Source organism: Cryptomeria japonica, chromosome 1 (genome assembly GCF_030272615.1).
Source record: "Cryptomeria japonica chromosome 1, Sugi_1.0, whole genome shotgun sequence".
Lineage (NCBI taxonomy): Eukaryota > Viridiplantae > Streptophyta > Pinopsida > Cupressales > Cupressaceae > Cryptomeria > Cryptomeria japonica.
This window is the reverse complement of record NC_081405.1, coordinates 536,074,385-536,099,381: the sequence shown is the minus strand read 5'-3', so window position 1 is coordinate 536,099,381 and position 24,997 is coordinate 536,074,385. Positions and strand designations below refer to the sequence as shown.

The 24,997-nt window shown below is 38.6% G+C and overlaps 1 protein-coding gene across 7 annotated transcripts in view; it reads right to left on the bottom strand.

Annotated features, from left to right (window-relative positions):
* LOC131044676 (probable CDP-diacylglycerol--inositol 3-phosphatidyltransferase 2) overlaps positions 1 to 16,206 on the bottom strand; it is an 86,626-nt gene extending 70,420 nt beyond the window's left edge. Inside the window, exons 1-2 of one of the 7 annotated variants that reach the window (XM_057978050.2) lie at positions 15,802 to 16,203; positions 15,609 to 15,643 (exon numbers count right to left, since the gene is read on the bottom strand). The gene's annotated coding sequence lies outside the window, so the exon portion shown is untranslated. Of the gene's footprint in view, positions 1 to 15,608; positions 15,644 to 15,801 lie in introns of all 7 variants that reach the window. The other 6 variants (XM_057978051.2, XM_057978049.2, XM_057978052.2 and 3 more) reach the window with 6 other exon arrangements.
* Positions 16,207 to 24,997: the final 8,791 nt, after the last annotated feature.

Sequence of the window (24,997 nt, the reverse complement as noted above, 5' to 3'; positions counted from 1 at the left end):
AATTCAAACAACAAACTCAAAAATCATATCAGACCCAGAAAAATCAGAATTCAAAGGTTTGCATGCCAAGTGTTTGACAAAATGCCAAACCATCAAAACTGAAAATTAAGGGCAGAACAAGCAGGGTTATTTCAGTGGTATCAGAGTTTGGATTCTATGAGACTGTTGGGTTAAATCAAGTTGTGTATACTTCAATGGATTGGTTTCCAGTTGGGACAGCGAGATAGGTCATCATGGCAGGGTCGTTTAGCAATAAACAAGCATGGAAAGAATTTGAACAAACACAACACAGGATCATTCGTAAATTGCACCATGTTGAAGATTCCCTCTCAAGGCTCGTGTATGGGCTTCATCGGGTGAAGCCAAACTCTGCTAGATTTTTCAAGAATGATTGGTGTTGCCCTGAGGAAGTATGGATGAAAATTAATTTTGAAGGAGCATCAAAAGGTAATCCTGGACCATCTGGGATAGGATTCGTGGCAAGGGATTGGAAAGGGAACATCATTGCCTTCGGGGCTCAGAGAATTGGAAATGGTGCAAACAATGTAGCGGAAGCCTTGGCGGCTTTAAATGCAATCAAATTTAGGAAGAAATTGGGGGTCACTAAATTGCATTTGGAGGGGAACTCTTTAATAATTATTAATGCTATTATCTCGGGGGTGATTCAAGCGTGGCATGTGGAGAAGTACATCATGGCAATTCGGAGTGAGCTGGCCACTGTATGGAGTTTCCAAGTTTGTCATGTGAGGCGTTTGGCGAATGAGACTGCTGAGACCCTTTCAAAGTCGGCAATGAATTTTGAGGAGATTGGGGAGGTACGAACTGAAGATTTTCATAACATTCCAATTGATGATTAAATTATTTGGCTTTCAGAATGATGATAATGGTATTAATGAAGGGGTGAGGAATTTGATTGATGGGAAAGGTAGCCTTGCGGTGGCAATAAATTGGTTGGCTTTGGTTTCGACCGTGCCTTTCTCATTTTCTTTGCTGCTTTTCTAGGTAAGTGGAGCTAGTATGGAGGCAAATTTTCCCCTTATCACTTCCAAGCCCCAAGCTGCTTTTTTTGGACTAGTTTCAGAGAGGATAATGAAGAGCCTTTTCAAATTGAGGGATGAGAAATTCATTCATCTGATGGAATTGCTGTTGGTGGATGTGTTTTTGAATGCAAAACACCGATATTAGACGAATATGGATATCGTGACTATGGTGGTGGCATGGGGACTGGAGTTGGGTGATACCACAGATAATGTTTTGTGGGTGGTGCGGTTGATTGTGGATGATGAATGGCTGGTGGGATTAAATTCAGTCTTGGAGTGGGATGTTCCTGGTGCAGGCTTTGACATGAGTGAGGGTTCTGAAGACCTTGCGATGGCCGAATTGCATGAATTGGTTCCCTTCATGAGGTGGCCCCCCGGCTTCAACCGGGATGAACGACAGGCTGAGGCCCTCATTGCATGGGATTTGCTGAAGAATCTTCTCAGGCAAAGAGAAGTGGCTGGGGGTAGTGCATTGGTGGTGGTGGATGGCGAGGGTGGCAACAACGACATGTGAAGGAAAAGGCAAAGGCGAGGCAGGGTTCCGGGAAGGAAGCGGGTGGCAGGAGACGTGGGTGGTGGCGGGGCTCAGTGATACAGTGTCCTGTCATCGATGGACGATACGGCCTCATTTTTTGGCTTGTAACTTTGGTTGTGGCACTCTATGTTTTTCTTTTGTTCGACTGCAATTTATCAGGGTTGATGTTTTTTGGGTTACCCCTGTGATAAATTTTGATTTTTTGTTCCCAGCTTTGGGTGTTTGATGTTGGTTCATGCCACAATTGTCATGGCTGGGTAGATTATGGGGAATACTGACTGTAATGATGTTGGGGTGTGTTGGGTAGGTAGGTGATGTTGGCTCTCTTTTTTGTTTGCACAGAGCTCGAAACGTGATAATATTGTTACTCATGCTGGATAGATGTACATTTACAAAATATTAATAAAATATACTCCTTATTACTAACAAAAAAAAAAGATTCCCTTTCAAGGAAAATTAAGCACACTAATGGTTCATCTCCATCTAAAAGAACAACTAATAGTCCTCGTGCCTTGCCAACAAATAAAGCAATTATGGCCAGCTATGACTAGTATCACTCTCTTCCTCAAAAGATACAAGGCATGCTTTCTTTCACCCAAATGAGGATGAAGATTGCTTGATGTTTTCGAGTCCATATCAGCAGCAAAGGAAGAAAAGAATATCAAAAGATAGTAAAGAAGCCATTGGAAAAAGTGAAGAGTTTAATGTGTATGAACAAGGAAAGGAAGAAGAATCGCTTGTTTGTAGTTTACAGCCTACAAGTGATCACAATGAATGCAGAAATCAGTCATCATGTGGGAGTCCTAAAGAAGAAATTACTTTAGATCAAATGGAGATACATAGCACATGGTGCAAGATCACCTAGAAGGCTCATGAAGTTCCAATGTGTTTTGTTTTTGTGTTTTCGTGTTTTTGTGGTGCGATAAGGTCTCAAGGACCATCTTCCAACATCTAGAGTCTTTTGGAGTTATTTTGTAAGGCCTTAGTGCCAGTTGATTGCATGTACTCAAATAGGTTGTCTTGGTCAACATGGGTCAATGCCTCCCAAAGTGTGGTATGGGGGTGCCTATCATGTATTTGATGTTCATGTATCCTATTTGACATGTTTTCAAGGTTTCTAGGGGTCATTTATGTCATTTTTAAAATTTGAGCAATTTTGCAAAAAGTTGCTTGACAACTTTTCAACGTTGTCAATCCACTTTACACCCAAGCGGTGGTTGTAAGGCCAACCAATTCAAATGGTGGTTATAGCGGTTGGGTTTGGAGTATATATGGACCCCTCAAGGGCTGGAGAGGGGTTGGTTGATGACATTGTATGGAGATCTCAAGTTTGGAAGCAATTCAATGAACTTTTCTCTGCAATTTCCTGCAAAATACACTGTTCTTTGATTCATATCTCTCTCATTTGAATGAATTAGCACACAAGGCTGGACTTGCTGGAAAGGCCCATGTGTTAGCTTTCATTTGGCACCGGTTTGGCTTGATTACATAGAGTTTTGTGCATTCTACAAGCAAATTTGTGCAAACTAGTCTGAAACCCTGGGTTTTGAGGGTTTTGTCAAGAATAATGCATATCTAGTCATTCCACCAACGGCTTGACTAAAGACTTGGTGGAATGGTGGGTATGGGGATGCTCCAGGTGGGTTTTAAACCATTTTTTCAGGGAAGGAGTTCAAGTGGTGTTTTGAGCCATTGAAGGCTTAATATCTCTATGTATTAAGCCATTTTGACAAGGTTAAGAAAAACATTGAGGATTTGGGTAGCCAAACAACCAAGGAGGTCATAAAACCTGTGAAATCTATTCATATTTGACATGTCCTTACCTTTCAAATTGGTTGTGCAGATTGGTGGAGTGTCTAAGAGGTGGCCATAGTGCATTTGGAGACCTAATAGGGCTCTTGGAGGACTGTAGCAGTCAAGTTTTGAACACTTCGTTCCAAAGCACCCCATACTGATTTTGACATATGCTTTGTAAACCCCAAAAGGATATCTGGAAATGGTCTCATTTTGTCCTTTGTGTCTATGAGTCAAAAGATATTGTGGAAAAGATCTCTAAGTAGGGCTACTAGAGATTAGGCCTCATTGAAGGTAAATGGTGTGGGGTGACTTAGTTGAGTTTGTTCAAGGGGTGAGGATGGTTGTATTGGGTCCACATAGGTCAGTGAACATGTTGGAACTCTTGCCCAAGCCCTGCTTGTGCCTTTTATCAAGTTGTCTCATTAGGCCCTTGAGGAGTGTAGTCTTGGCTAGAGTCCTTAGTTGAGTGATCATTGATCAAGTTGAAGTTCGAGCTTAAACCCTTGATCTTGGTTGTTTGAGAGACCCCTTAGACACTCTGCATCAGCACACCATTGGGTCATCATGTTGATCACAAAGTGGAAATGATTACAATCTTGGATCAGCCCATTAGAGGTGTTGAAAGCATGACTCCAAGGTTTGACACCTATTCTAATTTTTGCAGCAACAATTCTAATCATGAGGTAGCATCCATTTCACATGAAGGTAATGATGTTGTTGAGTGTTCCTATGATGGTACTCAAGTTGAGAGTGTTACACATGAAATATATATTGTGAATTTAGACCACAAAGGACCTGATTTTGTTCACCATACTATGGAAGATGTTAAAAGGACACGAGGGTTATGTGATGGGTGGTCACTAAGAGCTAAGAAGTCCAAGTTGCTTGCTGCCCAAGCAAGACAGCTCTTGCATGAGGTCAAGGAAAGATACAATCAGCTTGATAATGCAAGAAGACAACGAGAGTCATACATTAGATCCTTATTTCTTCCAAGGGAAGAATGTGTAGATGATGAGCATAGAAGGGAAGTACTTCTTGAGGTAAGCCCACAAGAAGAGCATGTTGAGTTGTGTGAAGAAGATAGGAGGTATGGTTCAAGAAATTCAGTTTGGTCTAGTTTGCATCATGAAGTTTATGACTTCCCTCCTTTAAAGAGCACCTTGAAGGCTCAAAACAATGATGATAACATTTACACACTGGATGGACCCGCCACAAGTGATATGTCCATGTGTGTGAAATGGAATATACTTGATTTCATTTCGGTTATTCCTACGTCATCTACACTGGAAGGACAATTGTTAAGATCTTATGAAGCATTTTGTTTAAAAAGCTGAACAAAGAGACTAAGAGGTTGCTTACTACAAAGATCTTGTATTTTGATAATGTTTGGTTTGTTTTGCATACTACATCTTGGGTTTGGTTAGTAATGGAAAATATATCAGCCTATGATGATGATACTTTGACAAAATATGTTGAAGACAAAGTTTCAAGACTTGAAAGGCTATTAAATGGGGTAGCAAAGTGTATGCAAGTGCACTCTAACCTTGAAGATTTCAAAAACATGGAACATGCTAGTGATGTGGACAGCAATTGTATGGATTCTTTGGGTGATCTTAATGCTTCTTCTAGAGTGATAATTGATTCTACTTCACCTACACATGATGAAAAATCAGTCTACAGCAGCCAAGGACAGTTGGAATAAAAGCCCTGGATTTGGGAAGACTTGCAAGATCATTTGGTGGTGAAGGAGGATAAAATGTTCAAGTATTGTCAAGAATGGATAACACCCACAAACACCTAGAGGGCTTCATTTGGGTAGCCCAAAGAGAGGAAAGACAAAATGGAATGGGACATGGTATCTTTCATTCACATTTGCACTCTTTCAAGGAGGCTTTGGAGTTGATGAAAGAGGATTACTTGAAGTTGCTTAGAGACAAGCACATGGCGGTCAAATTGGTCAAGGATAAGGATAAAGAGATAGCTGATCATTGTCTTCTTTTGTGTATGTCTAATTCATTGTATAATTCAGAAAATCGGTCACTTATAACAGCTACTTCTATAAAGGAAAATGATAATGCAAGAGGTATAGAAATTGAACAAATTGATGAAGTAATTGAAGAGCTCCATCTGGATGACATTGGAAATTGTGAGAATCAAATCACCAATGAAAGGGATACAGAATTACCTTACAACTTTGGGATAGTTGTAGAAAATCAGTATTTTGGGCCAGCATTTGATAAAGAACATTCAACTTGTGTTGAGGATCATGAAATTACTTCAATGGAGCTAGACAAAAGTTCTGATTTTCAGTATGGAGACAACAACTATATATTCCCACTTGAGAGTGAAATGACAAGTTTATAATGCAAGCAGTTTGATTTTGAATATCATAGCATCCAAGATGAAGACTTCTTTGAGCCACTTCCATCTCTAATCACTTGGGAAAAGCATGAGACGAATCGAGACTCAATGTTGTTTGATGATTTGGGATAGCGATATTCTTCTTCCTCATTCTTATGAGATTGCTACCCTTACACATGGAAAAACTTGTGAAGAAGAGTCTATAAGTGTTGGTACACAAGATGCATGCATTGATCATGGTAATTTATATGATGCATCTCATCATAAGACTGATTTCAGACACTTTGGAGCAGCTGTTATAGAGCAGTCCCAAAAGTCATATGAAGGATGGTTCGAAAAGGCAAAGCAAGCTAAGATGTTGGCTCAACAAGCTAAACTTCATTTTCAACAAATTCATGACATTCACCACTCCATAGATGATGATGCGCAAATGTTGGCCAATTCAGAAAATTCAGTTGTTGTTGATCATTTTCATGATTATGATGAAGATTGTTTTGATGACACTCATAGTGGGTCGGCCACTCAAGAGTTGTCTTTGATGGGTGTTGATGGCATCCATAGCTCATCTTTGGTTATGTCATCAATATCTTATGATATGGCAGCAATATATTTGTTGGTGGGTGACTTCATTTTATTTGATACTTCACGGATTAGTGGCTGTCCTACTTAAGTTACCATTGCACTTTCAGATTTAGCATGGTCTATATCAGCTTTCGAGTCGCTTGGGAGTGTGTGGCATGAAGTCTATTGGAGGGACATAAGGTATGAGATGGATAATTTTGATTTGCTTTGGTTAGATGACATCACATATGTTGTTGGTCCGAGTTATGACAGCAGGGTTTGGTAGCCATTTGTGTTGGAATCTTGACATGTGGGAGTTCATTTTCACGCTGTCTTGATGTTCTACATACATGGATGGTTACTTTATGGTGATTGGTTAAGAAACTTCTTCTACATCTCATACAGCAGGTTCTATATTTTGATTTGGGATCCGAGTATTGATTTACTTGGTACATTATTTCACATGGATACCATTATGTTGCTTCACGATTTGTGGTGTTTGGGGCTTTTTAATTAGAGTGGAGTAGCGAGTTGTTTGGTGTTTGCTTGAGGGCAAGCAATTCAGGAAAGGGAGGACTGTAATTTCCCCTCCTTAGGTAGTTCAAACTACAGCAGAGGTTGGCCTATAATCAGGAGGTTCTCGTAGGTCAGCAGAGTGGTTAGGGGACTGTTGTGACAATTTCACACATCGCCCCATTAGAATGGGGGCCCCCCTCTTTTTTGCTTTTTGTTTTGCTTTCTCTCTGCTTGTTTTTCTCTCTACTTTTAGGTTTTTGAGTGAGTGAGTGGTCTGTCTGAGCTAGCAGGATTAGGGTTGAACCTTGGAAGCTTAGTATTAGGGTTTCATCCAAGTTAAGTCTAATCAAATTTTGGAAAATTGTTGGTCTTCCTGAGGATTTAGGATTGTCCGAATGAGGTATACCTTTCAGGAGAGTCAAATTGGTTAGGTCAGGGATAGGACAGGACTCAGGATAGGTCTAGATTGAAGGAAGGGTTTGCCCGGGTAAGGTCCAGTTTGTTTCTAAGTCTGGGTAAGCTAAGCTTGGTTAGTGAAAAAAGTGAGTCTAGTGGGCTAAGTTAAATAGGGAATGAAATGGATCAAGAGCCTGAAAATGTCAAATTCGCTTCTGACCCTTGCTGAGGGTCCAGGGCGAAATTCTTTGTAGATTGGATTTCCTTCATAATTTTCACTAAGTTTTAACGTGTTTGGAGATGAATTTGTGTGTTCTCACCTGGAGAGGTTTTTGATCGATTGTTGGAGAGCAAGATGATGCCTGAAATAGGGTATTCGCTCTTGACCCTTGCTGAGGGTCCAGGGCGAACTTCATTCTAAACACAATTTCTTGTTTTGAGTGGACTTGCTAACTGGTTCCTGGCCTTGAAAATGACCTAGCTTGGCCTTGTGAAGTGGTTTGAAACTTAAAATTTGAGCAGCCTGAAATGAAGAATTCGCTCTTGTCCCTTCTTGAGGGTCCAGGGCGAAAATTTTGTTTAAGTTTATTTGTCACTAATTTTGGCTAACTTGTTTTGTGCAGGGTCTCCCGGAGAGAAGATTGGACGTCACTTGATGCAATTGAGGGTTTGAAAGCATGAAAATTGATGAATTTTGGGCAACAAAGGCAAATTCGCTCCTGACCCTTGCTGAGGGCCCAGGGCGAAATTTTGAATTTTCCTTATTTTGGAGTGAAAAAAGATCAAGTTTTGAACATGAGTGAAATAAAGGCATCTCCCTTTACCCGCCTGAGAAAGTTTCAACTCGAAAAGCTGAATGACGTTGTTGAAAACCTAAATTTCGTTCCTGACCCTTGCTGAAGGTCCAGGGCGAAATTCCTTCAATCACCTGTTTTCCTGGCAAAATCAAGTCAAGCTTGGGTATGGATGGGAGAGGAATAGTGTTTTCTTCCTTGGAGAGGAGAAATCAACTTGAAGTGATGATGAGACAAGCATGAATTGAGAAAATCACTCCTGACCCTTCTTGAGGGTCCAGGGCGAAAATTTCTATTGGAGTCATCTTTGGCCTTGTTTGGTCAAATTGAGGTGTTTAAGACATGAGCGAATGGCGAAATGAGCATGATGAAGCCCCCAAACTTGTTTGAAGATGAAGGAATGAAGGAGTTTTGCCCAGGAAAGGCAAATTCGCTCCTGACCCTTGTTGAGGGTCCAGGGCGAAATTCCTTTCAAACACTTTTTTTTTTGTTTTCTTGGGCATAAAATCCTATTCATAGCATGGTACAAGATGAAATCTTACTTGGCAAAGAGGTTTCAAGGTGAAAAGTGAAACATTTTGGTCAAAATTGCAAAATTCGCTCCTGGCCCTCTCAGGAGGTCCAAAGCGAAATTCTCAAAAAACACCTTTTTCTTGCAAGGTCAAAATGATTTTTATGGTTGGAGTGGATGTGAAAAGGCATGTTTTACCCTTTGAAGATAATTTGGATGGCCAACAAGAAGCAACCAAGCCCAAAAAAGGAAAATTGCTCCTGACCCTTCCTGAGGGTCCAGGGCGAAAATTCTAAAACCTATTTTTTTCTCCAAAGTTTTGAACGAAGCTGAGCCTAGGCATGGGTTTAAAACGATGTTTGAATTGCCTTGAAGTGGAATTGGATTACTAAGGATGTAAATTTTGATGCCAATTGGGAAAATCGCTCTTGACCCTCTCAGGAGGTCCAGGGCGAAATTTCCAAATCTTCCTATTTTCCTTGCATTTCGAGATGATATTTTGGTTCTCAAGACTCAAATGGGAGAGAGACATGTGTGTAATGCCTTAGAAGTGATTTCAAGTTAAAAGCATGAGGAAATATGTCTAAAATTCAAAAATCGCTCCTGACCCTCTCAGGAGACCCAGGGCGAAAATCCTAAAACTCTTATTCTACCTTGCAGAAACAAGGCAAATTTGGATGGGATGGATAAGGACGGACATTACCTAGTGATGAATGAAAGTTTCAACGAAAGATGATGATGGATTGAGTCTAATTTGCAAAATTCACTCCTGACCCTTGCTAAGGGTCCAGGGCGAAAAACTTTGAAGAAGGCTTTTCTTGCTTGGTTTGATTGAAATGAAGTATCAAAGGCATATTGAAAAGAGAAATGAACATGGTCTTGCGTAGTGAAGAGGTTTTTAGATGAAGAAATGAGAATTTTTTAGTCAAAATTGCAAAATTCGCTCCTGACCCTTGCTAAGGGTCCAGGGCGAAAATCTTTCAAACACCTATTTTGCCTTGCAATAACAAACCAAGCATGCATGGCATGAATGAAGAAGATCATTGCTTAACCTTGTGAAATAGATTGGGGCTAAATGATGGAGGATTAAGAGCAAATTTGATGATTGAGAAGATCAAAGAACTTGAACCTGGATGGGAGACAGCTCTTCTCACTGCTTTTGATCAAGTCCTTCACTTGGAAGAACGAATGAAGAATCTTCTTGAGATTCCCATTGCTGAGATTGAGGGAATTGTGTCCAGATTCGTTGGATATGCTAAAAAAGAGCATAGGAAGGGGAACAAAATTTTAGATGAAAAGTTGTTATAGGATGATGTGGCAACTTAATTCCTATTGGTCTATGTTTCCTCGATATTTATGCCAATTAAATATTTGGCTATGCATTTAATAATGTTCATCTAAATGGGGACCTTTTTTACAAACCCTAATTAGGGTTTAGGTGTCAATATCTCAGCCTTTGATCTTCTTTCGACCTGGGCCATTCATTGTATTTGAGGATGCTATATATACCCTCACTCATTTTCATTTTGATAATAGTTAGAAGTTAGAGAAGAGAGAGAGCTTAGAGAGAAAAGTTATTGTAGCAAGATTGAGTAGTGAAGAAAGAATTTTGAACAATTGTTGTCTATTTGGCTTTGAGATCAATAAAATATTGAAGTTATGGTGTTTTATTGCAATACTTGTGGCTATCTTCATGATTGTTTATTTTCTTGAATCGCTCTCAGTCGAAGTAGTATTTAAGTTTAAGTTGGAAGGACTAAGTGTTGTGCTTGATCTTTGGTGAGATTCACGTTCCAAACCACTAGCTTCTTACTGATTGTAAGGACGCCTTGTGTGGTCAACTGGAAATATTGAGATTGCTTAAAACATCAATCATTTTTGGAAGTATTGATATGTATCTCTATGATAGTATCTATATCCTTGATGATTTGAAAATTACTGAATTACCTTAGAAGATCGCATCAATTCCAGTGGAGTTGTAATTTCTTGGCAATACTGAAACTGGTAGAATCTTACCAAGTCTAGCCTACATTGAGTCATTCTTAGGATTAGATTAGTATTCATCCCTTGAAACCCTTATCTTTTGCTATTTTTTTTTTTGAGAATCCGTTAATGTTAGGAAGATCCTGTTCCTGCAGTCAAAAGAGAGTAACATGGACAAGCTTTCTCAGAAAGTACGTAAGACCCCTTGAAGAAACAGCATATACAACAACCACTGGTGCTTATCCACACGTAGAGATCCTACAACGAAGAACCTTGAAGCCATCCTGATTGATCTTTTTTCCGCGATATCTTCAGCATTCAGAGGCTTTATTCAAGAGAGGATAAGGTACCATTTGGGTATTTTATTCTGTGTTTGGCTGTGTACAAAATACACGTCAACAAGGACCCAACTAGGGTTAGTGGAACTTTGCAAGGGGCTTTACAAACCTTTCCAAATATGTAGATGCAATCTCCCATTTTTTAGGAGGGTCCCTATTTTTTAGGAGTCTGGGAGATGGTCCGAAAAGCATTTTGGGTCATTCCGGATGGTTTGAGACAGTTTCCTAAATTTTAGGAGGGGACTAGCAGTGACCCTGCTATATTTAGACATCACCTTTGGACTGGTGGCAGCACAAAGTTTTCAATTTGGAGTCCAAGTGATGATTTCAAAAATAAAATGGAATATTGAAGTTATGACTTTAATGTTTTGAATAAATTAATAAATAAACATATAATAAAGTTACTTTATTTTATTTCAATAAAGTAACCAATAAGTGGACCACCATGGGACATAATGCCTAGGGAGGTTTAAATTAAGTTGTTTTAAAAACAACTATTATTATTAATAAGGGAGTCACAAGGGGTTCGATCTTGATCAGGAGAAATAAGTTTATAAAATAAACTTAATTAAATAAAGTGGAAACCCTAAAAGGTTCAATTAGCATTGGGAGTCAATAAAGCAACATGAGAAGGCATCATTTCATCATTCAATCATTCATTTTTTTTACAACAGCAAATTGGATTTGAGCTTTGGAGAAGAGTTTCAACAGCAGATCAGACTTTTGGGAACGAAAACTCCTTGGAGATTGGAAGGTTGGATAAAAACTCAACATTCCTTGAAGAGGTGGATTCATTTAGAATTCATTTTGGACCTTATTTGCAATGATATGAACAGTGCCATGAGCAGTGCGTGAACAGTGCCATGAACAGTAACATGAATAGTGCCGTGAACACTAGCATGAACAGTACTATGAATGCTGCTACAGTGACATGAACAGTGCTTGCAGCAGGTTTAGATTTGTTTGAGCAAGGGTTTGTTAGCATTTTCATTGCTAAGTTGTGATACGGTTTGGAGGAGATTTTGGAGAGCTTGGCATCACAAAATTTGCAATCAGCATTGTGTTTCAGACCTTCCAGTTATCTATAGAAATCTCAGACTTGTTGGAGTCCAGATTTTAGTTTGTTTCATCATTACATGGTCTTCTACGTGTTAATGTTAGAACCAGAAACATAAGACACAGAAATCTGAAACTTAGAAAATCTCACAAGAACAAAATACACAAAATTTATCCTAGGAAAACCCTCCACTTGAGGGTGAAAAACCCAGCCACACAAAAAAAATATTTTATTGAATGCACAAATTGTGTACAGAACTTGAGAGATCAAATCCTCACACAGAGATGATCTCAGCTGAACATAATAATTATATCAGAAGACTGAAGATGATGCAAGGTCACAGCAGCAAAGTCCTGCGCTCTTCATGGATAATCATCAAATACATCAGAATATCGATCACACTAAACTTCACATCCCTCGGCGTATATATAACACATAACATGACCCAATATAGCTCACAAAGAAGAAAGACGGAAGGCCAAACACCAAAAGAAGATGTCAGTTACACAACCAACATACACAAAGAGCCAAAGAACTTCAGCGGAAGAAATCCACAAAGAAGTAACTGCTGCCAGCTCACATACAAATCGGAGACGGAATACTTCCAGCTAATTGCCGAACAAGAAATAAGGAACAACAAAACAGAAAGACAACCATCGGAGAAATAAATAAAATCTCTTGAAGCGTACACAAACATTAACACTCCCTCTTAGCAAAGGAGATATTATTTTCTGATTTTCAAATCATGGAGTCTCTCAACATGACAAACACAATGGCTACACCCATATGTGTAAAAAGCAACATTTTATCACGGATTCTCTCAACGTGATAGCATCATGGATTCACTCAACGTGATAGCATCATGGATTCTCTCAACATGATGTTCACCATGGCTACTCCCATGAGTGAAATAAACACAAGCTCTCATCACAGAGTCACTCAACGTGATGTTGTCATGGAGTCTCTCAACATGACATCCACCATGGCTACTCCCAAAGGGTGGAACAAGGGCTTTCACCTCAAACTTCTCTAGCAGAGAAGACTGCTTTAACAACGGCTTGCACCTCAAATTTCTCCATCACAGAGAAAAATGCATTACAAGGGCTTTCACCTCAAATTTCTCCATCACAAAGAAAAATGCATTAAAAGGGCTTCCACCTCAAATTTCTCCATCACAGAGAAAAATGCATTACAAGGGCCTTCACCTCAAATTTCTCCATCACAAAGAAAAATGCATTAACAAAATCTTCATGATGATGTGGCTTCCTAATATCAACCTTCTAACCTCCTCGTCGAATGTTGCCTCTAATGAAATGACAAGCTCCTTCTGAAGCTAGATGTTAGGCTCCCTCTGAAGCTGAAATGTCAAGCTCCCTCTGAAGCTGAAAAGATCACAATCTTGGGACCTAGAACATGTGTAGCCTTCACTTCTTTATTGTCGGTTCCCATTGAGTTAGTCCTGTAGCTAAGTCTTATCTTCTCATAAGCCTCCTCCAGCATTGTTCTTTATATCAAGAATCTTTTGGTATGCATTAAGGTCTGCCCAAATACACCACATACTGAGTGTTCTCTCCTTTGAACAAAACAGAGATTGCAAACAATAGCAATGACAACAATGTGATAAGTGATAACAGCAAATACAAGCTGATAGGATGCAGATGCCAGATAAGAGCAACGACACAGAGAAGCCGTGATCTTGTCCTTCCAAAACAATAAAGTGGACCTCACACGATGCAATACCCTCAAATCAATCGCATTACAGAGATCCCGTCATGTTTTGCAGGGCTGCTCAAGAAATTCGAAATAGGCAGAAATGAAGTCACAGCTTAGAGAATGGCGTTGTCTTCAGAAAACTTAGATCGAATAACACCAAACAATAAACAAGCAACCCTCCCAGAATCCTGAGGCCTCCTGTGAGGGAGACTGCCTCAGACTCGCTCTGATACCATGTTAATGTTAGAACCAGAAACATAAGACACAAAAATCTGAAACTTAGAAAATCTCACAAGAACAAGATACACAAAATTTATCTTGGGAAAACCCTCCACTTGAGGGTGAAAAACCCAGCCACACAAAAAAAATATTTTATTGAATGCACAAATTGTGTATAGAACTTAAGAGATCAAATCCTCACACACAGATGATCTCAGCTGAACATAATAATTATATTAGAAGACTGAAGATGATGCAAGGTCACAGCAGCAAAGTCCTGAGCTTTTCATCGATAATCATCAAATACATCAGAATATCGATCACACTAAACTTCACATCCCTCGGCGTATATATAACACATAACACAACCCAATATAGCTCACGAAGAAGAAAGACGGAAGGCCAAACACCAAAAGAAGATGTCAGTTACACAACCAACATACACAAAGAGCCAAAGAACTTTAATGGAAGAAATCCACGAAGAAGTAACTGCTGCCAGCTCACATACAAATCGGAGACAGAATATTCCCAGCTAATAGCCGAACAAGAAATAAGGAACAGCAAAACAGAAAGACAACCATCGGAGAAATATATAAAATCTCCTGAAGCGTATGCAAACATTAACACTACGTTGCTCATCTCATTGTCATTAGAGTTATGCCTTATCCAAGTATGTTGTAATTGTTGAACACTCAAATACTTAGGGTTTGTACTTGCTGTTACAGTCTAATAAATACCTAATTTATTTGTAATCAGACCTCATATTTAACCAATAAAGGGTTCATTTGGTATTGTTAAGTTGTTTGTTATGTTCTCTCTTATTTGGTACATATAATTGCAACACAATCAATCCAAAATTCAAACAACAAACTCAGAAATTCATATCAAACCCAGAAAAATCAGAATTCAGAGGTTTACATGCCAAGTGTGTGACAAAATGCCAAACCATCAAAACTGAAAATTAAGGGCAGAACAAGCTATTTCATTGTTCCACTATCAGATTAGATCACTGAGGTCAAGGATCTAGTTTTACCAAGGACTAAGCATGCATGGGTTGATCAAGTTGAGCTTGAGGAAGAGGCAATAGCAGTGGCCAAGGAGGAGGAGAGAGCACGAGCAAATCCCTTGGATATTTCTGACAAGTGCAGGAATCATGGATGCAGCAACATTGAAAACATATCTAAGATGTGAGCACAAAACCCAACATAGAGATGCTGATGTTGATTCAAGTAATATAAGCTCCCCTATATGCTAATCCATGAGTTTTGTTCACCCAAAACACTTCTGAGCATTTATGTATTTAAGAATCTTGTTTACTTCAGCTAAGATCCACTTTTGCACAGATTTCTCTTATGTATCCCTGTGTATGTGAGCTTGTTATTGATTAGTTTTTCATGTACTTAAAGTTGAATGAGAAGAATGCATAGGCAAAAATGTGCTTCCTTAAAATATCTCTATATCTCATCTTTCCTTTCAAATTCCCAATTTTTGTGCCAAGACCAAGTCCAAAATCAACCTGCCAACTATAAGTCTAGTAATTCTATAAAACAATTTGCAATCATTCCTTGAAAGTTATCAAACTGAAATATTAAAGAAGTTTCTGATTCATTCACAAGGTTTTTCTTTCACTGTTTTGTTGTTCTTGTTTTGAGGAAATAGAATTATGATTTTTGCTGAATGCCCAACAAATATATGCAGATATAGCAACATGTATTGAACACAAAAATAAAGATTTCCTTCGTGATATTCTATGTGCAAAATACAGATTCAAAGTTGGAATCTCTGACCTTATTTGATATCAATAATGTTGCCTATATCTCAGCTTCCAACAATGATAAGAGAACAGCAAATACAATAACAACAGCAGAAAATATTATGTTTGAATCTGACCAAAGACCACGCGTACTCCAGTGCTGAACAAATCTCAGAAAATTACAATGAATAATATTTGCTACATACAGAAACTAATGTATTGTGTACCTACATCAACGCCCTCATAACTGTGTCTTCAAAGGGTCTACGAAATCAGCATTCCTTTCCGAATGAACCACCAGCAAGGTCCACGAATTCCCTTTATTCTTTATGCCAAACCTTGTCTCCAGGTAAGATAAATTCTCACGTGCTGGGAGCATGAGTTCACTCCAAAGAGTAAGGACCCGCGCCAGGAAGGAGCATCTCACGCCAAAGCTTACACCCACAAACCGAAGAAAGAAAAAGTCACCATTACCAAGGGGCCGCTTAAATCTTACGACCTGTCAGGAAATTCCACGTCCCCGAAAAAGAGGGAGATGGCGGCCCTAGATGGAAAATTCTTTTAGTCGACCCCACAGCACCAAGGTTCTTACGGTCAGCAAAAGTGAATCGCGGGTATAGGGGAGAGGAGTCAAACGTGCGCAGGACCAATACGTGTGATTAGGATGTGTCTATTTTGGCTTCAAAACGGCAGTACGGATTGACTAACACGCGTTTTACACTGTCGATTTTGCAATAAACGGTTGCCATTGACTAACACATCACTATCATGTTGTACAAAATGTCCGTTTTGGAGCCGAAATAGTCGTGCGATTAGGGGTCACATATGTGCACCTGATCATTCAATGCATGTCAACACTTGTCCCAAAACTAGTGCATTTATCAATAGATCAATCAACCCCATATAATTTTTACACATTTTAGTGATAAAGTATTTCGTTTATATAAAAAATAAAAAACATAAAGTTCAAAAATAAGCATTCGTTACATGCATCATATTTCAAAATTGACTTGTCCTATTCAAGTCCCTAATCCAATGTGTTCAAGATTGGGCCCACAGTTTAAACATTAAGTGTTTTCATAAAAGATTAAAATGGAAAACATTAAACTTTTAATATAACACATCGTCTTCCATATCAACTAACATAACAATACTGTCATGCCACATGCGCACCCATGGACTCAAATCTGGCCCAACAAAGGTCACGTAAGGATACTTTTGTACACATGTACCTCGTACCATGCGACCCCCTAAACACGTTTCTACACCTGTCATCATATCTATCTAGCTCGAACAAGCATGAACTGGTCACTTTATCGCACATACTGGTCATGTCACCAGCATTCGCACCTACATCCACCGCAACAATTGTGTAAGGCCACCAATTTCCATACAAAATCAATCAACTCAATCTTAAATGGTGAAAAGAAATTGGGTCTACAAATTGAACAGAGATTCAAAATTCAAATTCAACACAGTACAAACATTAAAGAAGGCACAACAACAAAATGAATTCAAATTCAAATTCCTATATATACAAATGGACATGAAATCATCCCATTGCAGTCACCAAGAAGACACAACAAGAATCGAAGAGCAAGAAGACAAAGCATGTCGAAGAGGAGCAAGAAGACAAATTATTTTTTCCAGGTATTAATCTTCTTCACAATCCACATTTGTTTTCATTTACCTATGGTAATGAGTATATACATGTTTCATTTCTATTTTTCAGTTTCATACAATCATTTATATATACATGTACTTCTATGTTATAGAAAACAACTATTACATACCTTACCAAAAACCTTCGAAAAACAAAATCGCCATACAGCATTTTTTATTTCTTGCGGTCCCCCATGGGTCTATTTACCCAGAAGTCAGCCAACTCCCATTTTGGTTGCAGTGGCCACTGCTCATCACCTTCTTCCCGACCTGCACCTCCTAACTCCTCTGTACCACCTTCTTTCTCACAAACATATTGTTCCAACAATTTCCACCCCACGACCGCTTCCCACCTCCTCATTTGTTGGTCTTCCCCAATTCTCCATCTAATAAAGGGGAAGAGGGTAGTAACTCCTCCCTTATCGGCCCCATTCTGAAGATCAAATCCAATACATGTGATGGCCTTGTCGAGCAAAGGTTGCAAGCCAAGCAACCATTCCTCCCCCACTATTCCCTTCAACATCCACTCTACTTTGTCTACATTATTCTCAATCTCCAGTGCCCATGTCGCCACCATACTAGCAATATCCACATTAGTGCGATACTTTTGTGGTGTTTGCATGAAGCATTCCCCAAGAAACACCTTCAATGGAGTGAGGAATTCATCACCATGGTACTTGAAAATAGATTTCAACCTCTTGTCAGAAATTTGGCCAACAAAAGCCAGTTGTTGCCTTGTTGTGTAAAGGGTGAAGGTGGCTTCCATGGTTTCCTATAACTCCCCATTGCTTCTCGTCCCCTACAGAGTATTTGAAGTAGACTACATTCTCCACACATAACCTACTTCACCCCTATAAATACTACCAACCTCTTAAATTCATGATTTCCACTTAAATGCTTTGGAAAAATGCCAGCAAGCCAAATCTCTCGATGGTCTTCCCACAATTAATACACCCTTCCCATTTGAACAATGCAACCATCACCTCATACCACTAACTATGTGCCATTAATTGCGAAATGCATGGGAAATTACAAAAGCACTATTAATTGCTCAGAACAATTGTCCATTTTCAATTCCCATGGCTCAACATTTATTTCCCATGCATTTTACAATCAATGTCCATTAATCCCATATATTTAATTTTATATATATATATGCTTTCTTAAATTGGATCCCTAAAACACTGAAACTTAAACCCTTCAGCAAGGAAACTAAACATACATATAAGTGCATTTTCAAGTATATAAGGCCAAATCAAACAAACATTGAAACGGTCATCAAAGTGTATTTTGAAGTATTTTGAAACCCTCCACCAAGGAAATTCAACATACATATAAGGCCAATTCAAATATACATTGAAATAGTCAATCAAACAATGAATCAAATAGAACATCGAAATGCACAATTGAACATACATATAAGTGTAAAAGAGTGAAAATGAACCCTTCAGCAAGGAAATTGAGAGCCTTCGGGCCAATTCAAATAGACATTCAAACAATGACTCAAACAGCCAATGAAATAGTCAATCAAACAATGTCTCAAATAGAACATCAAACAGAAACATCAAAATGCACAATTGAACATACATATAAGTGTATTTTGAAGAATATGCATATATGTGCATATATTACAGAATTAAGGGTAATGTACATGCAGACGTAAAAGAATGAAAAATGAAACCTTCAGCAAGGAAATCGACAGCCTTCAGGCCAATTGAAACAGACATTCAACCAAATATATGCCAATTCAAACAAACATTCAAACTTTATTTTGTACGTACAACTATGAAAACAAATATATATGTTAATTGGAAATACATGTGTGTATCTACATACATGTACATATAGAATTGATGTACATATATGTATGTAAATACACAATTTCATATAATATATATAGCATTTTGTTTCGGAGTTTATACCCTTATTGTTTCACTTCCTCCACATGAATCCTCATTATCCTTTCATCATCATCCTCGTGCTTACTATCATGTCCCTATTTGTAAATCACCACTCATTGCTACATTCCATAGTTCAACTTTTAGATCACATGATATATTTGTAATCTAAACCATGATGCAGATGACTATGGACAAGTCACATTGATGCATTAGAGACAACGGACATGGGCACAACTGAGCATTGATGTGTCAAACAGAGATTAACACTATCAAAGTGTTCAAAATTATGAAAATGACAATGAAAATTATTTGAAGGCCCATCACACACTAAAAAGTCAAGGTCTTCTTGCAACCCTCTCTCCAGATGATGGAAATGATAAAATCCTAACATATCTCCATGAATCTTACTCCTTGTCCCATTTAGCAATTCCCCCCATAGAATGGTCAATTCACATCCCATTTCCACACATTTGAGCACAACAATAATGGATTGCTAAGCATGCTCATGTTGTTCACCAACTCTTTGTCTATCCATACCCCTATGATGATCATCTCTTTCGAACAAGATCTTGTTTCTATTCAAAATTATTCAAGGTCAATATGGAATCATGGCAAACCAACTATCTGAATAGATTTTTCTTAGAAAACTATGATCCAGAAGTTCGCCAAAGCTCCGAAAATCTATCATGGCAATAGAGGCTTTGAAGAGTAGTTAATGAACAAATCCCATCATGGATTTTTACCAAAGTATACATTCAACCTCATTGTGGACAAACTGGGTTGTCTTCTAATCTACCTTGCTAACTATACAGTCAACAAATTCTTTGGAAGGAACCCATTCTAGCTACACTACCACATCTAATCGACCCAGATTGTTTTGACCATGAATCCCTACCAAAGTAAGTGTCACGTTTTAACTATTGCCACTGTTCTAAATCCCTACTGTATAAGTGTCCAATCAACTACTAAAAAAAAATAGTTTCAAGCATAAATGTTCATAAAAAGATTGTGTTTTGTACAGGGAACCATACTTCTACTGTTCAAACATTATTGTCTTCTTACAATGCCTTCTCATCCAGTCTTAAAATGCACAACAATTCCACAACACACATCAATGTTAATATTGATCATTAGGCATCGGTCTAAAACATCACTTGGTTAGTTGGTTCCATCTTAATTTTACCCATGTTGTACTGTATTTCACTTTTCAAGTTACATATAAATTTAAGCATTTGTTTCATACATACTGTACAATACATATTGATCTGTAAATTTGGCATGCTTCCACATCTAACATACATGTTCTTCTTGTTCTCTACAGATGAGGAAGGCAAATAAGATGAGTACCCGTGGTGGAAAGAAAAGAGCATCAACAAGGTGGCCATCACATAAAAGAGGTGTCAAGTTTCTAGTTGAGCCACATACCCCACCTCTTGATTTGACCAAACCAAACCCTATGCCCTCGAAAGTGGAGGATTGTGGTCCACAGTCTATCCCACCCACAATGGATGTTAGTACACCTTCAACTGCGACAAAAGTTACAATGCCACACAAGCTATTGTCAACAACTGCCATGGAAAGTGCACTCCATGATGTAGGGGAAAATGACACGTCCATAAGGTCTGGAGCAAAGAAATGGGGCATCCCAACTATGACATTGATGAAATGGTTGGGTGGTCTCACAACCACATCCAAGAAAGGTCCCCCGATCCTCCTCACCAGTGAAGAGGAAGAACAAATTGTTGAGTGGTGTCAAGAGATGGCGGTAGTTGGTCATGGCATGGAGATCATCAACTTGAAAGCAATTGTAGCGCAGATATGTGAGGGTAGACCCACCCCTTTCAAGGATGGCATGCCTAGGAAGTCATGGTGGTTTGGTTTTAAGGACTGACATCTAGAACTCATCTTATGGACAGCTGGAGGCCTTGATAAAGACAAGGCATTGAGTTTGAGACCAGCAGTTGTAGTTGTTTTTCTACGACAAATTATCAAAAGTATTTCTAGAAAATCTATATGGTCCTACTTGGATATGAAACTGTGATGAAACTGGTGTTATGGCGGGTAGAAATGGGGCTATGAGGGTGCTTGCTAGGAGAGGAAGCCAGAATGTGTCACATAATTTTGAAGAGTCGTGAATGGATTACCATTCTTTGCTGCATGAACACTTTCGGGCAAAGTGTTTCAGGCTTCTACTTGTTCAAAGGCAAGAATCACTTACAGAATTACATCTCCAAATGCAAACTAGGTGCTTGCATGGTAGCACAAAAACACGCATGGATGACCAAGGAACTATTCTTTAATTGGTTGCACCACTTTGCACGATCTAGTCCCAAGGGGTGTGTCACCCACCAGCAGGCACTTGTTGATATATGATGGCCATGGAAGCCATGTTGCAGTGACAACCATCTAGGAGGAAAGGATGTTAGGTATAGATTTGCTCACATTCTCAGCTCACACCTCTCACAAATTACAACCACTAGATGTGAGTGTCTTCTCTCCATTCAATACCTACTTCAAATCAGAAAGAGCATCATGGTTGACAAGGTTTCCAAAAGTCTTTGATGAAGACATTGATTGTTTATAACATTGTTGTTGGATTCCAAAGGATAGGTATATGGCCCCTCAATCTCGACGCCCTCATGGAGAATATGCAACTGGCAACACGTTCAATATTAACGATGGCAAGGATGTTTTGATAGCGCAAAACATGCTTAGCCTATCGGGTGTTGATGTTTCAACTGAAGCTATTGCAGAAAATATTGTTGAAATCCATCAATCTAATTCCATTGCACATGTGGACTATGATCAGCCAGCCAACAACATTGTTGAAAGCGCGAGTGTGAGTGTCGAGGACGGTCTTTCTCTTCCATCCGAGCAAATACCACTGACATAGGTGGTCAAAGGGGCAATGGATTTAGGAGTTGACTTGCAAGGGCAAGATGAAAAGGGAACTTTCACTTTCCCTTCACCACCCACATCTATCATGCCAGGTGGTGCATTACTATGTCAATTGTGGCATATCAGATAGCCAAGTAGATGCATATTTGACACAAAGATACAATAAAATTTAGTAATGAGGAAGAGGAAAGCCTACTATCACAAGTCAGTGAGATGTCCACCTCTCAACAGGAAATAGGATTGCCAATATTTTTAAAGCTACCTATTCACATTATCAACAAGAAATAAGGGAAGGGGTTGATAATGGAATTTGCTTGAGCCACAATACGTAATTGTTGACATCTAATGAGTACATGGATTTGGTATTGGAGCAAGAGGTGAGGAAGAAACAAGTAGAGGAGATCAAAGAAAAAAAGAAAGAGTAGACCAAAGAGAATAAGGCAGTACGCATATTGGCAAAGCAAAAGAAGGATCAAGAGAGAGAGAAAAAGGAGATACTACGTAAGGAAAACAAAAGGCTAAAAGAGCTATAGAAGAAGGAAAATGAGGAAAGACAAAACTGAGAGAAGGCAATGAAGTAACACGAGGCAAAGGAAAGGGCCATCAAGGAGAAGAGAATAATTATGGCAAGAAAGAGGATGTTAAATAGTCCATCCACTACCTTGCCTAAACGACATGGCATAATGCAGGATATGATAAACATAAACATCCTGAACTTTCCAACAACATTAAATTGTCCACCAACTTCCCCATTCTTGGCGGTTTCTAGTCCTAAAAGTTATATTGTAGGGGTGCCAGCATATGCAGACGGGCCTGGGTATTGTAGTCCAAGAGCAAGTTATTTGGGCAGCAGTCAACCAAGAGAAGGTGACAAGAACATGGTACCTGTTACAGCCTCAGGGGTACCATCTGCATTGCAAAGAACTTCTTTTCTTCCTTGATTTAACTGACCTCTAAAAAGAGATATCTAATTATTTTTTTGGCATCTTGATTAGCAATATAGATAAGAATTGTGAATATGTCTTACTTTTGTTTCGAATTATACTCATTTGGTATCTTTTTTATATGTCGATACAATACGCAACAAGCAATGGGATGATTGAGCAAGATGTCAACTACTACATGCTTTTTGTTTCCAATTATGTGCATTTTTTTCTTTTATATGTCGATGCAATTCACAACATGTAATGGGATGATTGAGCAAATATGTCAACAACTACATGCTTTAGTTTTCATCAATTTGAATGATTCAGGATTTTATTATTTTGAAGTATTTAGTTGTCCACAATTGACCCACTAGCCAAGTAGACCGTTGAGGTGGCTATCCCAAATCAAAATTTTGGATGTTGGCTCGGCATTTTGCAACGTGTCCCATGAGGAGTCATCCAACTTGTCAAAATTATGCCACTTCAGTGCATTGACTGGAATGTGGTTGGGCCCACACCCTGAACCTACCATGCTTTCAATTTGTATTGAACAGGGTGGCAGTGTGGCAATCAACTGCATGGCAACCCAATCAACCACCTCCTCTGTCAAAAATTACCTTTGCCACCTAAAAAAATTGGAGTGCAGTGGTATTAACTACATGTCACCTCTCCTTACTTGCACCTAAAGACTCACATTAATCAAGCAAAGCTCCATTCAATACGCCTGACTCATCATAGATGGAGCCAACTTTCATTCCTTTCTATCCCACAAGTGCTTTCACCCATCAATGTATTCAGTGTGGGAGTGTGCAAGTTCAGCTATCAATTGAAGACATGCTTTCCATCTTACAAGTATTGATCTCCATAATTGACTACAACGAGAACACACAACCATTTGAAGACCTTTATACTTGTGAATTATGTTGCATAGACCATTCAAAATGAATGTTTCAGTGCAACATAATTCATGACTAAAAAGATTTCAAATGACAACATGTCCTCATTGTGTAGAATTATGATAATTGCAATCAAAATATGAAGGAGGTTTTGTGCATGTAGCAAATGGTTGATTGATAAAGTGTGAAAAAAATTGCATTCACCTATGGTGTATACAATCCATATAAAGCTTGTAATATATGCAGGTCAATTATAAGATGCCAATCTATGTGGAAACTTGTTCCAATTGTTGACACCTTGCCCCAATCATCACATTACATGTAAATTGATTGGATATTACGCAAGAGTCTTGTCAGATATTACACAAGAGTTTTTTTTATTTCTTCTAGTTCTACCCTCAAATATATGCACTACTAATATGTCAAACTTGGTGTAGACACCTATTTCTATCCACTTAATTAAATGATTTTTATTTTTTTAATTATCAATTATCATTTAATTAATATCCCCTTTTCTTCTATCCAACCATTAATCAAATTCAACATTTGATTAATTCCTCTTTCTTCTATTAATTGAATAAATTCTATTTATTTGATTAAATCCTCTTTCTACATTTAATTAAAATCCTTTCTTGCATATAAATATATCAATATTTATTTATAACCCCTGCCCCCCTCCCCCCCCCCACTTGCATTTTCCTACAAATACAAGTTGCGTCCATTTTAGTTGAAATAAAACATTTTATTTTAATTAAAATCCTATTTTCTCCCACTTGCATCGTCCTACAAAATCCACTTGCATCCTAATCCTTTTGCTAGAACCTCTTAAATCCCACTTAATTAAATCTAATCCTATCCTAAACATTATCACATTCCTAAGCAAAAACAAGTCACTTCTCAAACCCTCAAAGTCTTCATAAACCATTAAAGGCTTTGTGTCTCCAACAAGTTAACCTCCAAAGTCTTCAATAACCATTAATGGTTAACTCAACCTCTACCCTTGGTTAGAGACTTTCTCTCTAACTTAACCCTTATCTAACCCATGGGTCTCTTCAAGCATTAATTGCTTTAACCATGGTTAACCATTAATTCTTGTACAAGAGTTTATCCTTTGGGTAAAAGCATTATCCAATAACTCAA